The sequence below is a fragment of the Nerophis ophidion genome, linkage group LG25 (genome assembly GCF_033978795.1).
Source record: "Nerophis ophidion isolate RoL-2023_Sa linkage group LG25, RoL_Noph_v1.0, whole genome shotgun sequence".
Lineage (NCBI taxonomy): Eukaryota > Metazoa > Chordata > Actinopteri > Syngnathiformes > Syngnathidae > Nerophis > Nerophis ophidion.
The window spans coordinates 31,193,264-31,208,263 of NC_084635.1; the positions used below are offsets into that span (position 1 = coordinate 31,193,264).

Consider the following 15,000-nt stretch of genomic DNA (forward strand, 5'->3'; position numbering starts at 1 on the left):
CCCGAGAGTAGCAGGTGTAACTAATGAGAAACCATGGTGACAAAATAAACAGGAAATAAACAGTCAAATGACGGAGAGATAAAACAATGGAACAATAAACAATACTATGTGGAGATCCGAAAAGCGGATCTCAACATTACATTGAGCAAACAACCTCAAAGTGCTACAGTGTATTTAAAAAAAAAAAAAATAATGATTAAAATAAAATCAAATTTAAATAATAATTTAAAAAGAGATAATGCAAATGAATAAAAATAAAAACTGGAACAGCCTAATAGCTAGAACAAGTATGCAAATATCTATTAAAAGGCTTTTTTAAAAAGAAGCGCTTTTAGGCCTTTTTTAAAAAAACATTTACAGTCTGTGGTGCCCTCAGGTGGTCAGGGAGAGCGGCGGATCAGAAAGCCCAGTCCCTCATAGTTCGTAGCTCTGTCTTTGGAGGTTGGAGGAGGTTAGCCTGATTGGAGCGGTGGTGTCGTGTGGAGGATTTTGGGGTGAGTAGTTCTTTGAGGTAGAGGGGGGCATTTCCATGAATTTATTATGGGTCTTCTGAAAATGTGAGCAAATCTGCTGGGTCAAAAGTATACATAGAGCAATGTTAATATTTGCTTACATGTCCCTTGGCAAGTTTCACTGCAATAAGGCGCTTTTGGTAGCCATCCACAAGCTTCTGCTTGAATTGTTGACCACTCCTCTTGACAAAATTGGTGCAGTTCAGCTAATTTTTTAAATTTTTTTTGACATGGACTTCTTTCTTCAGCATTGTCCACACGTTTAAGCCAGGACTTTGGGAAGGCCATTCTGAAACCTTCATTTTAGCCTGATTTAGCCATTCCTTTACCACTTTCACGTGTGTTTGGGGTCACACCCAACCGTGCCCAAGTCCCATGGTCCCAGCCTATGACTTAAGCTTGTCCTGAAGAATTTGGAGGTAATCCTCCGTTTCCATTGTCCCATTAACTCTCTGTAAAGCACCAGTTCCATTGGCCGCAAAACAGCCCCAGAGCATAACACTACCACCACCATGCTCGACGGTAGGTTTGGTGTTCCTGGGATTAAAGAGCTCATCTTTTCTCCTTCAAACATATTGCTGGGTATTGTGGCCGAAGAGCTCAATTTTTGTTTCATCTGACCCCAAAACTTTTCACCAGAAGGTCTTATCTTTGTCCATGTGGAAAAAAAGAAAAAAAAGAAGTACATTTTACAGCAAAATTCTGGCTACTGAGCTGCTGTATATATATATATATATATATATATATATATATATATTTATTTTATTTTATTTCATTAATTCATTTATCTATTTTTAGTTGTATTTTTTTATAATATATATATGTATGTATATATATATATATATATATATATATATATATATATATATATACTACACTATATATATATGTATATAGAAAATAAAATAAAATAAAATAAATGCATTTAAAAACTGTGTAATAATAGTATGCATTGTTAGAAACGGCCCCCAGGGGCCAAACACAACTGCAATGTGGCCCTCAGTGAAAACGACTGTGACAACTCTGTCGTACAGAAACTATAGTAAAAAGAAAATATATATTTTTCCATTTTGATACATTTTTGAACAAAAATCCAGGGAGCCACTAGGGTTGTACTCTCAGCGCTGCGTTTGCAACACAGATGTTGCCGATATTAATGATTCACAAGCTGCTGTGCAGCATTCTGGACCCAGGAGACCAGTGCCCTGTCCTACCAATATGTTGTATGTCTCCGTCTGTCAATCTATTATTTGTGCCACCAGTGCACAGAAATATACTAACAGATGAAAGAAAGGACATTAGAAATAGTGATCAAATCGTTTTTCGGGGATACACTATATTGCCGAAAGTCTTTGGCCACCTGCCTTGACTCACATATGACCTTGAAGTGCCATCCCATCCCAAACCCTTAGGGTTCCATTAGACGAGGGTCCACCTTTTGCAGCTATTACAGCTCCAACTCTTCTGGGAAGGCTGTCCACAAGGTCGCAGAGTGTATGTATAGAAATGTTCCGCCATTCTTCCAAAAGCGCATTGGTGAGGTCCCACACTGATGGCCTGGCTCTCAGTCTCCATTCTAATTCATCCCAAAGGTGTTCTATCAGGTTGAGGTCAGGACTCTGTGCAGGCCAGTCAAGCTCACCCACACCAGACTCCATCGCCCATGTCTTTGTCATGTTGGAAAAGCAAGGGCCCCGCTCCAAACTGTTCCCACAGGATTTTAAACATGGAATTGTCCAAAATGTTTTGCTATCCTGGAGCATTCCAATATTAATTTCACTGGAACTAAAGGGCCAAGCCCAACTCCTGAAAAACAACCCCACACCATGATTCCTTCTCCACACCAAAGTGCTTGATTTTATAAGTGATTAGGACACCTGATTCGGATCATTTGGATGGGTGGCCAAATACTTTTGGCAATATAATGTATAATCCAAAAGTGACATGTAAAAGCTTATCTGAGGTAAAAATGAGGCAATACTACACACCTTGCAGCAGTGTTACTCCTTCCTCATTGTCTCATACCGTGTTGCACAACGATATCGTGCCAAAGCCCTGCAGCGGCACGCTCTCTCCAGCTGATATCAACACTTAGGTTCAGGATTCTTGGAAAGTGGTAGATTCTAATAAGGATAAAACTCCCGTGTGTTTTACGACAATGCAACAACTCCTACTGTAATGTTCATACATGTGCATGGTGGTGTGGGAGAAATCAATAATAAAAAAACGAAGCACAGGGGGGGGGGGGGGGTGAACCATATGCTTATCTAGCTAGTCCTGTTTTCAAAATGAACATGAATGATTAATATTTGATAAAAATGTGTTTTCCTCGGATTGTGATAATCCGTTTATTTCTACGCTAGCTCATAAAAGGGATTGTTTTTTTTATTATTATAGTGTATTTCAGGGCTATTCAACTACATAATTAAGAGGGCCGCATATTCAAGAGCCCGAGGGCTTCAGGGGCCGGACATCAACACCAGGAATTCCTTCGAGACTGCGTTTATTCAAATTTACAAAGTAAACACATCGGCTTTCACACTGCACTACTAATTCATTCATTATTCCGCCCCTGCTCCTCCTTTCCAGTGTGTGCACCCAGACAGTTAACAGTATGAAGAAACAGAAGCTCCAGATTTTCTGTTGAGGATTGATCTTTGTTGGAGTCGCTTTTCTTAGCGGTCCCACTGACAGACACTTCATAGGTTCCAAGCGTGCAGGTTTTAAGAGAGTTTTAATGATCATATGTTTTTATGAAAAGTTTTCTCTCGCAGAGCGTGACATTTCAGTCACGTCCGTATCCTCTCTCCCCTTCTGCTCCCGGCAGCTTGCTGTTAAAGGCAACTGATGATTAGATTAAGACGCACCACCTGTGAAATCTAATCGCCTGCCTGCCGTGTCTCGCCGTCAGCACTGCCACGCCCCGGTCTGATGGCCCTCTGTCCTCAGCACCATTGACAGAGGCGGTGACTTTTGCTCCTGCAGGCAGCGCTGGCTACATCTCTCCCCACAATCCTTCTTTCAAAATGATTTTCCTTCCTCTTAAAAAATAGTAGTTTTATATTATCGTAGTGTATTTCAGGGCTTTTCAACTACATAATTAAGAGGGCCGCATATTCAAGAGCCCGAGGGCTTCAGGGGCCGGACATCAACATCTGGAATTCCCTCGAGACTGCGTTTATTGAAATTTACAAAGTAAACACATTGGTTTTCACACTGCACAATCGATGCATTCATTATTCCGCACCTGCTACTCCTTTCCAGTGTGTGCACCCAGACAGTTAACAGTATGAAGAAACAGAAGCTCCAGATTTTCTGTTGAGGATTGATCTTTGTTGGAGTCGCTTTTCTTAGCGGTCCCACAGACACTTCACAGGATCCAAACCTGCAGGTTTTAACAGTTTTAATGATCGTATTTTTTCACCAAAAATGTTTTCTCGCAGAACGTGACTTTTCGGGAGAGAGGATACGAACGTGACTTTTCGGTCACGTTCGTATCCTCTCTCCCTTCTGCTCCCGGCCGCTTGCTGTTAAAGGCAACAGATGATTAAATGAAAAAGCCATTCGCCTTCGGCCAGCAGCTCCAAGAGGCGGCGAAGCGCTGGCTGCAGCCGGGAGATGGAGATGGACCAAATCCTGTTGGAGCAGTTTGTGGAGGCGATCCCAACGCGGACGGTGAACTAGATCCGGTACCACCGGACCCGGGAGAAGAGTGGGCGGTACGGGTCTTGCCGCTCCTGATGGGGGAGGTGCAGCGAGCGGCAGTCAGCTTGTTGGCGGCCTCCAGGGTGCTCTTTGAGGACCTGAGGAGGGCGGTGCTGGACCAAACGGGAGGCACCGCCGAAGACTACCCACGCCGGTTCTGGTCCATGAGTCTGGGGAAGGAGGACCGGCCATTCGCCTTCGGCCAGCGGCTCCAAGAGGCTGCAGCCGGGAGAGGGAGATGGCCGACTACTGGACCAAATCCTGTTGGAGCAGTTTGTGGAGGCGATCCTGACGCGGACGGCGAACTGGATCCGGTACCACAGGCCCCGGGAGAAGAGTGGCCGGTGCGGGTCTTGCCGCTCCTGAATGGGGAGGCGCGGCGTGTGGCACTCAGCTTGTTGGCGGCCTCCAGAGTGCTCTTTGAGGACCTCAGGAGGGCGGTGCTGGACCAAACGGGAGGCACCGCCGAAGACTACCGACGCCGGTTACGGTCCATGCGTCTGGGGAAGGAGGACCGGCCATTCGCCTTTGGCCAGCGGCTCCAAGAGGCTGCAGCCGGGAGAGGGAGATGGCCGACTACTAGACCAAATCCTGTTGGAGCAGTTTGTGGAGGCGATCCTGACCCGAACGGCGAACTGGATCCGGTACCACCGGCCCCGGGAGAAGAGTGGGCGGTGCGGGTCTTGCCGCTCCTGATGGGGGAGGCGCAGCGTGCGGCGCTCAGCTTGTTGGCGGCCTCCAGGGTGCTCTTTGAGGACCTGAGGAGGGCGGTGCTGGACAAAACGGGAGGCACCGCCGAAGACTACCGACGCCGGTTCCGGTCCATGCATCTGGGGAAGGATGACCGGCCATTCGCGTTCGCCCAGTGGCTCCAAGAGGCGGCGAAGCGCTGGCTGCAGCCGGGAGAGGGAGATGGCCGACTACTGGACCAAATCCTGTTGGAGCAGTTTGTGGAGGTGTTCCCGACGCGGACGGTGAACTGGATCCGGTACCACCGGCCCGGGAGAAGAGTGGGCGGTGCGGGTCTTTCCGCTCCTGATGGGGGAGGCGCAGCGTGCGGCGCTCAGCTTGTTCGCTGCCTCCAGGGTGCTCTTTGAGGACCTGAGAAGGGCGGTGCTGGACCAAACGGGATGCACCGCCGAAGACTACCCACGCCGGTTCCGGTCCATGAGTCTGGGGAAGGAGGACCGGCCATTTGCCTTCGGCCAGTGGCTCCAAGAGGCTGCAGCCGGGAGAGGGAGATGGCCGACTACTGGACCAAATCCTGTTGGAGCAGTTTGTGGAGGCGATCCCGACGCGGACGGTGAACTGGATCCGGTACCACCGGACCCGGGAGAAGAGTGGGCGGTGCGGGTCAAGCCGCTCCTGATGGGGGAGGCGCAGCGTGCGGCACTCAGCTTGTTGGCGGCCTCCAGGGTGCTCTTTGAGGACCTGAGGAGGGCGGTGCTGGACCAAACGGGAGGCACCGTCGAAGACTACCGACGCTGGTTCCGGTCCATGAGTCTGGGGAAGGAGGACCGGCCATTCGCCTTCGGCCAGCGGCTCCAAGAGGCTGCAGCCGGGAGAGGGAGATGGCCGACTACTGGACCAAATCCTGTTGGAGCAGTTTGTGGAGGCGATCCCGACGCGGACGGCGAACTGGATCCGGTACCACCGGCCCCGGGACCTCGCAGCAGCGGTGACCCTTCCGAAGACCACCTGGCTGTTCACTGCGAGGCGCAACCGACATCAACGGCGCACAGACCAAGCTTACGACATGAGGAGAGAAAATTACATATCCCCCATCTTAACTCACGTGACCCTCCCTTTCGTTCCTTCCTCGTTTCTCCACCTCTCTCCTCAACGTTCACGGCTGCCGCCCTTTTTGACAGTGCGAGAGGATTCATTATTTGTACCCAGGTGCGCGAACCACGCATCTGATCCCGTTTGTGGCGTCGCTCCCGGCACGCCCCGCCTCGCCGCTCGCTCGCCATCCCCGCCTCCTCGCCGCCATCTTGGGCCGGGCTCCAGCGTGCCCCGCCTCTCCACACTGTTGTTCCCAAACTCTTCACTTTTTTTGTAATAAAGTTGACTTTAGAATATATAGGAGCTAGGAGATTTCACGACTGGATTTGTTGCACAGGTGGCATCCTATGACAGTTCCACGCTGGAAATCCCTGAAAGCGGCCCATTCTTTTTACAAATGTTTGAAGAAACAGTCTCCTTGCCTAAGTACTTGATTTTATACACCGGGCCAAGTGATTAGGACACCTGATTACCATCACTTGGATAGGTGGCCAAATACTTTTGGCAATATAGTGAGTTTTTTCTCATAAAGTGAACCCTTTAAGAGTAGTCAGAGGAGTCAGGAGCCTGGAAAGTAGTGTCGTTGGAAAAGAGCCAACCCGCGGCCATTGTTGTCGGAGGAAGTAAGCAGTCCTCGCAGTGAAGGTGGCCAGATGGTGGCCAAAGTGTCAACATTTGGTGTAAGCACCATTGTTGTCACTCCTCATCTCGGAGGTGTCTTTGGGCTCTCCATGTTTGACAACGGCCATGTGGCCCAGTTTTTTCAAGGGAGAAAGATCACGGGCTGCTTCAGAATGTCAAGGGACCGAGACTCAATTATCTTCTGGCTTTATTTGTGTAGTCTTGTCCCTTGAGATGACATTCTCTAATTTAAAAGGAAACATTATCACAATTTCAGAAGGGTTAAAACCAATAAAAATCAGTTCCCAGTGGCTTATTTATTTTTCGAAGTTTTTTTCAAAATTTTACCTGTCCCGGAATATCCCTAAAAAAAGGTTTAAAATGCTTGATTTTCGCTAATTGCCTAAGCCTCTGTCCATTTCCCTTGTGACGTCACATAGCGATTCCAATACAAACAATGGCGAATAGCACAGCAAGATATAGCGAAATTAGCTCGGATTCAGACTCGGATTTCAGCGGCTTAAGCGATTCAACAGATTACGCATGTATTGAAACGGATGGTACCATGAATTGATTAACGTGGACCCCGACTTAAACAAGTTGAAAAACGTATTCGGGTGTTACCATTTAGTGGTCAATTGTACGGAATATGTACTGAACTGTGCAATCTACTAATAAAAGAATCAATCAATCAATCAATGGTTGGAGTATGGAGGCAGATAGCGAAAACGAAATTGAAGAAGAAACTAAAGCTATTGAGCGAATAGCTATTGACGCTATTCGGCCAAGTCTGCGTAAAATGTGCAGACCAACCGATCAGGACTTTTGTTTTGACACAGGATCAACTTAAATCCGCCGATTGGTAAGAGTTTGTTTGGCATTAAATGTGGGTGGAAGGAACCGCTGGATGTAAATATAGTTTCAAATGTACCTACAGGTAGCCGAAATAGCATGTTAGCATCGATTAGCTGGCAGTCATGCCGCGACCATATATGTCTGATTAGCACACAAGTCAATAACATCAACAAAACTCACCTTTGTGATTTCTTTGACTTTATCGTTGGGAATGCATCTGCTTTGAGTGTAGCAGGATATCCACACATTCTTGTCATCTATGTGCCATCTCTGTCGTAGCATCGCCAGTAAAAACCAAACGAGGGACTTTCGCATCTCTTGACACTGGAGCAACTTAAATCAGTCGATTGGTAAGTGTTTGTTTGGCATTAAATGTGGATGGAGGGAAAGGCTAGATGTAAATATAGCTACAAATGAGGCATAATGCTGCAAAATGTACACAGCTAACCTAAATAGCATGTTAGCATCGATTAGCATGTCGTGCTAATTGATGCACATTCTACGTAAATCAACTTGAATCCGTCCCTGATCATGTTGTTACACCCTCCGACGAGGCATGATGTCTCCAAGGTATCGGAAAACAGTCGAAAAAACGGAAAATAACAGAGCTGATTTGACTCGATGCGTGTGATGTGGTGGGGAAAAATGGCGTTGTGTACCGATGTGGCGTCACGTTCTGACATCGTCGCTCAGAGAGGGATAAACAGAAAGGCGTTTAATTCGCCAAAATTCACCCATTTAGAGTTCGGAAATCGGTTAAAAAAATATATGGTCTTTTTTCTGCAACATCAAGTAATATATTGACGCTTACATAGGTCTGGTGATAATGTTCCCCTTTAAGAGTAGCTTCTCTCCGCCTTTTTAACCTGGACCATGGACACCATCGGCATGTATTCTCACGATGCATTCCGGATCAAAATAAATCCAGATGGTATGTTTTTCACCCCGTTTCAAGTTGCATATTAAGTACCTGTGATGCCCGGGTCGCATGACGGCGATAAGTGGCGTGTTCCCAGGTTACAGAAAGTAGAGGAGTTGAAAAAAAATATTTAATAAAGAAACAAACCAAAGGCGAAAGCCGCACGGAAAGGTCAAGAAAGCATAAAGAAGGCTTTGCAAGACAACACTAAACGGAATGCTGGAGAACTGCAAAAACTTACGAGCATCCACAATGTATAAACATACTGTGGAGAGGCGGAGCCGACGGTTCGACGGAGCGGCAGGGCACGCTGGAGCCCGGCCCAAGATGGCAGCAAGGAGGCGAAGAATGCGAGCGACGCCGCAGGCGAGATCAGGTGCGTGAATCGCGCACCTGGACACAATCAATGTATCTCCTCTCAATGTATAAAAGGGGAGAAGGAGGAGAGATGGAGGCAGAAGGAGTTGGAGAGTCTGCAGCAGTAGATGAGGAGCGAAAGAGACAGAGAACAAGACTCAGACGACGACGGGGGCGGCTGAAGAGCGAGACAAAGGAGCGAGACGGAGGAGCAAGCAGTGGGAGCGATGACGGCGCAATAGACTTTCCTTATTTGAAAAAATAAACAACAGTCAAACCTGCATGAGAATGTCCTTCCTTGGTGGTCCATGCAACCCTTACGACGGCAAGAGTGCGTCACACATACATAACAAAGTCCTCACAAAAAATGGGGGCAAAAACTCAACTTAAATAGTTTTTGATTGATCGATTGAAACTTTGTTTAGTATATTGCACAGTACAGTACATATTCCGTACAATTGACCACTAAATTCTAACACCCAGATAAGTGTTTCAACTTGCTTAAGTCGGGGTCCACGTTAATCAATTCATGGTAGTCCTGATTGCTAACAGAAAACAGGTGCAGGGATTGGTGATCATGGGAAGGCGTTAAGCTGTTACGGCAAAACAACCACAAAACAGGAAGAGCCCCCAAAAATAAGAGCACAGGAAAATATCTCAAACACGACACAGAAAAAAAACGCAAGGAACTCAAAATAAGACATTATTTGGTACAACAGGTCATGAGAGTACCAAGTTGCTTGTCCAGGGCCTGGCTGAATTAGGGGCCCCCAAGTAGAATTTTATTTGGCGACCCCTCTAGGGTCTGGGTTAGAAAAAAAAAAAAATCTAATGAAAAGAGAAAATATTAAAATCGATTTTGAATATATATAAGATTCATGATTCGGATGTAAATTGTTTTTTTTACAGCACTTTAATTATAATAATGCTATTTTTGTACTAAAACTACTACTACTAAAATACATTCCCAGAATTCCCGGTTTTCCTAAGCCCTATTTTCACTTCTTACTGGAACGTTTTCACAGTCCATATTTTTCAACTCATTTTGACCATTCCACCTTCAAAACATCTTTCGTAGTTGGGACAATAAAAGTTTTTTGTTTTTTTTTAGTCTAATTCACAGTTGTCCTAAAAATTCCAGGAATTCCGAAAGACCAATTAAAATTAAAATTGTTACTACGTCAATATTTTTCCAACCCATTCATATCATCTAGGGCAGGAGTCACCAACCTTTTTGAAACCAAGAGCTACTTCTTGGGTACTGATTAATGCGAAGGGCTACCAGTTTGATACACACTTAAATAAATTGCCAGAAATAGCCAACTTGCTCAATTTACCTTTAACTCTATGTTATTATTAATAATTAATGATATTTTTCTTTGTGGAAACACTGATCATCTTAATTATTTCTCACAATAAATATATATTTTTGATGACATGTTTTAAATAGGTTAAAATCCAGGGGTGTGGACTCGAGTCATGAATTTGATGACTTTAGACTTGACGTGACACAATGTAAAAAGACTTGCAACTCGACTTAGACTTTAACACCAATGACTTGTGCATTGACTTGGACTTGAGCCTTTTGACTTGACATGACTTGCTACTTTCCCCAAAACCCAACGATTAAAAAGTTATTCAGGAGCGCTCCGTATCTTCCATTGAGTACGCGTGTCTGTCAGCGTGTGCGCGCTACTTGTCAGAACAACAGCCAATCAAATTACATCCACGTTATATTCGTCACACAGCATTCAGCCAATCAAATTGCAGGAAAACCAACGAAGAAGATCTCTCAAACAACCCGCCAGTGAGGAAAAAGTATGCCAAAAATATTTTCATTCGGGGATTAAAACTACGAGTTGGTCAACAAAAAACGATTTCCAGTATGCAAAGAATGCGGTTGGAAGATTACAGACGGAGACGCAACAACTTCCTACTTCGTTTGACATTTCAAGATGCACAATGAAGGGTAAGTTTTAAATGAAAGCTAACGTTTGTTGGCCGAGTAACGTAACTTTTATTTGTTGTTTAGTTAAATCAGTGAGGCTGTAAACTCACTGCTAACGTTAGAACCATAGACATCTTATAAGTACACGCAGCATCGACCACTACTGCCTAATGGCGCAGACGAGACGCGGGGCCGCCATCTTGGAGTGGTGATCCACTCCACTCAGTGCAATTTATTTGGCAGGAGCAATGAACTGTCAGTGCATTTAATTCATTTTACCTCACTGAATACCACTCATTTCCACCCACTTTTTTTTCATACGTGTAGCTATGATAAAGGACACATGTTTTGGCGTGTTCATAGTTTGCTTAACAGTAATATAATATTCTTATATACTATAAGTGACCAGACGTCCAAGATCAAAACTGGGAATAATAATCCCAGAGAAGGGGAAAAAAACGGTCAGCTATTTTTAAATTGAAGAAACAATATGATTAAGTTATATATACATGTGTATATCCTACATAAACAATGTATGAATACATTAGATATCTATATATCTTATGGACCTATAGACTGCATCTCCGTTTTTGCAGCAACAGAGAGTTTATTCAGTCTTGACACTTTGTATTGATATTTTCTATTACATTCTTCCCTTAAATAATAATGTTTACAGTAATTGTTTTATATGTATTTTTTATGTATGTTGGTTTGGACAAAAGTGTCTGCCAAATACTTAAACATATACAAACACCTGAAAGTCTTTATATGAACTAAAACCACCAATCTGTTTCACTGGATTCAGAATAAAACCAAAGTCTGTCTTACCCAACAAAGTTAGTATTTGAATATTGTTGCTTGAAGACTTATTCCTGGTTACAATTAGTATTGTCTTATATTTTGCCTAAAATGAGAATGCATCATAATCAGTGGTGGCTGGTGAATTTTGTTTTAGGTGGGGCTGAAAGTTTGTTAACCAAATACCTGTAGGGGCGGGGTCATCCTCCCCCAAAAGATTTCTTTGTGATTTTCACATACAAATATTGAAGATCTTTGCTCCTTCTCAACTCTGTGGTGATATTATTTTCACAAAATACAACCAATAGTACGTTAATGTTAAATCTTACTTATGAAAAGTAAGCCCCAGAATCCTATTTTCAACAGTCCCCTCAATTGAGCAGGAAAACGCTGAACACCAGCCCGACATCTTTGTTTTCTACCTGTCGGTTTAGGCTGCTCGCTGGCACCTTGTCGCCTCTTCAAGATGGCGGCCAAATTGCTGGCGTAATAGCAGCCAATGCTGTGTCTACTTATAAGATGTCTATGGTTATAACGTCATTGCAAACACTACAATCTGTTGCGTCCACTGCAGTTCGCTACTTTATTCATACTTTTTGTCAGGTGATTTTTTTTTAAGCGGGGTTGCATGACGTACCTACACATAACGTTACGTTGGTGAATGCATCACACAGAGTAACGCAACGTTAGACGGCGGTCAGCAGCACCGCGTATTTTAGCCACCTACAAAAAGACAGACATAGTCAAATAAAGGTCGGTTAAAATGTACACTATATTAAGAATATGTGTACATATTCCATAGGGCCCTGACATCTAAAAAGTACGACTCTGTTCATTGTTATGTTCATGTATTTGTTATGTTTTTCATGTGCACGCACACATAAACACACATAGAATATGAGATGAGATCAATGATGTAAGAACAGGATAGACTCTGCTGTTGAACTAGTTACAATGCAATATTCCATGGAAATACAATGTTAACACGTTTGTGCAAATAAGTACAGTTGCACTTGTTTTTTTTTAAATGTGTTTATTCTGTAAAGGAATGAGTTAAATGTTTAAAATGACTGGTTAATAGTGCTATTATGAAGTGCAATGTCAGCACTATTTTTTTCCTGCAGTTTCAAATGCACTTGTTTTAATAAATGCATACAGCGTTTTAAAATCATACACAATCTGTGTAAATATATTAGTCTGGGGTTAAAAGGACTTGAAATGACTCAAAACTCAAAATGCAGGACTTGGGACTTGACTTGAGACTTTCCAGTCTTGACTTTGGACTTGACTCGGGACTTGCCTGTTTTGACTCGAGACTTGACTCGAGACTTGAGGGCAAAGACTTGAGACTTACTTGTGACTTGCAAAACAATGACTTGGTCCCACCTCTGTTAAAATCCAATCTGCACTTTGTTAGAATATATAACAAATTGGACCAAGCTATATTTCTAACAAAGACAAATCATTATTTCTTCTCATTTGACAGAACAAACATTTTAAAAGAAATTCAAAAGGGGCGGCACAGCTCGGTTGGTAGAGCGGCCGTGCCAGCAACTTGAGGGTTGCAGGTCCAATTCCCGCTTCTGCCATCCTAGTCACTGCCGCTGTGTCCTTGGGCAAGACACTTTACCCACCTGCTCCCAGTGCCACCCACACTGGTTTAAATGTAACTTAGATATTGGGTTTCACTACGTAAAGCGCTTTGAGTCACTAGAGAAAAACGCTATATAAATATACTTCACTTCACTTTGAAATAAGATTTAAATTTGATTCTACAGATTCCCTAGATTTGCCAGATTTTTTATTTTTTTATTTAATCATAATAAGTTTGAACAAATATTTCACAAATATTCTTTGTCGAAAAAACAGAAGCTAAAATGAAGAATTAAATTAAAATGTATTCATTATTCTTTACAATAAAAAAAGAAAAAATACTTGAACATTGACTTAAATTTTCAGGAAAGAAGAGGAAGGAATTTAAAAGGTAAAAAGGTATATGTGTTTAAAAATTCTAAAATCATTTTTAAGGTTGTATTTTTTCTCTAAAATTGTCTTTCTGAAAGTTATAAGAAGCAAAGTAAAAAAATAAATGAATTTATTTAAACAAGTGAAGACCAAGTCTTTAAAATATTTTCTTGGATTTTCAAATTCTATTTGAGTTTTGTCACTCTTAGAATTAAAAATGTCGAGCAAAGCGAGACCAGCTTGCTAGTAAATAAATACAATTTAAAAAATAGAGGCAGCTCACTGGTAAGTGCTGCTATTTGAGCTATTTTTAGAACAGGCCAGCGGGCGACTCATCTGGTCCTTACGAGCTACCTGGTGCCCGCGGGCACCGCGTTGGTGACCCCTCATGTAATATAATTGTGGTATTACCTATATTTTTGAAAATTCACGTTTTTCCCATAATTCCCAAACTTCTGGAAAACTCCTATTCAAACAAATATAACATATTCATAGATGCCCTAAATTCTCAAAATGTTGCGCCATTTTTTTACTCGATTCCGGATTCAACCATCAACCCACACTCCTCTTCACAAATGTTGACCAGAAAACATGTTGTCCCTTTCTCAAAATTCCTGGTTTTCCTGGAATTTTCTTAAAAATTCATTGACTACCGGAAATTACCAGGAATTTCCCCACATTGAAAACGAATGGGCAATATACAAACCTCAAAAGCATCGATAACTTGTTTATAAAAGTCTTCCTTATCTTTCTTCAGTTTTAAAAGTCTCTCCATATTGATGGAGATCTTCCTTTATTACCTCATGCTTCGATTGAAAGTCCAGTTTAGAAAACTGTTTTATTTTAGATATTTAGTCCTCCATGTTAAAAGTGCAAGCGAGAGGGGAAAAAAAACCCATCGCTGCTCACTCTCGCTGTTTGTTGTCACTTCTTCTGCAGTCGAGTAGTCGCAAGAAGGATCACCAGCGCCCTCTACCACCAGGAGGCGGGAGTCATTTAATGACTCATATTTGACACACGCAGCTACGGTATATTAATAAAATATAGCTGCTTACTGTTCTTTTTTGCATATTCAATACTTTGGACCTTAAATCCTACTGAATAGCTCTTAATCTTCTTCCCTTTATGCCTGGGGTAGGGAACCTATGGCTCTCGAGCCAGATGTGGCTCTTTTGATGACTGCATCTGGCTCTCAGATAAGTCTTTGCTGACGTTGCTTACCCGATAAGTAATTAATAATTCCAGTGTTAATAATAACGTTCAAAATATAAAACATTCTGTGACGGACTTTCGCCGTCGTGTGGGTTCCCATGACCATCAAGGAAGGACAGGCTTGAGCAAGTTTGACTCTTGTTTATTTCTCAATAAAAGCTTGTCTGCGCTCGGGTCATTTTTCAGCTCCTTCCTCCACTGCTCGCTCTTCGGTCGCTTTTCAGCCGCCCCCGTCGTCATTGTCCGCGTCTTGCTCTCTTTCACTTTCACTCTTCAGGCACTGCTGCAAGCTCTCCGACTCCTTCTGCCTCACCCTCCTCTGC

At 43.3% G+C, this 15,000-nt stretch overlaps 1 long non-coding RNA gene across 1 annotated transcript in view; it reads left to right on the plus strand.

Annotated features, from left to right (window-relative positions):
* Window positions 1-10,549: 10,549 nt before the first annotated feature.
* The window catches only part of LOC133543132 (uncharacterized), a 32,301-nt gene continuing 27,850 nt past the window's right edge, over window positions 10,550-15,000 (plus strand). The window contains exon 1 of the long non-coding RNA XR_009804318.1: window positions 10,550-10,723. This is a non-coding gene — a long non-coding RNA (uncharacterized LOC133543132). The remainder of the gene's footprint in view (window positions 10,724-15,000) is intronic.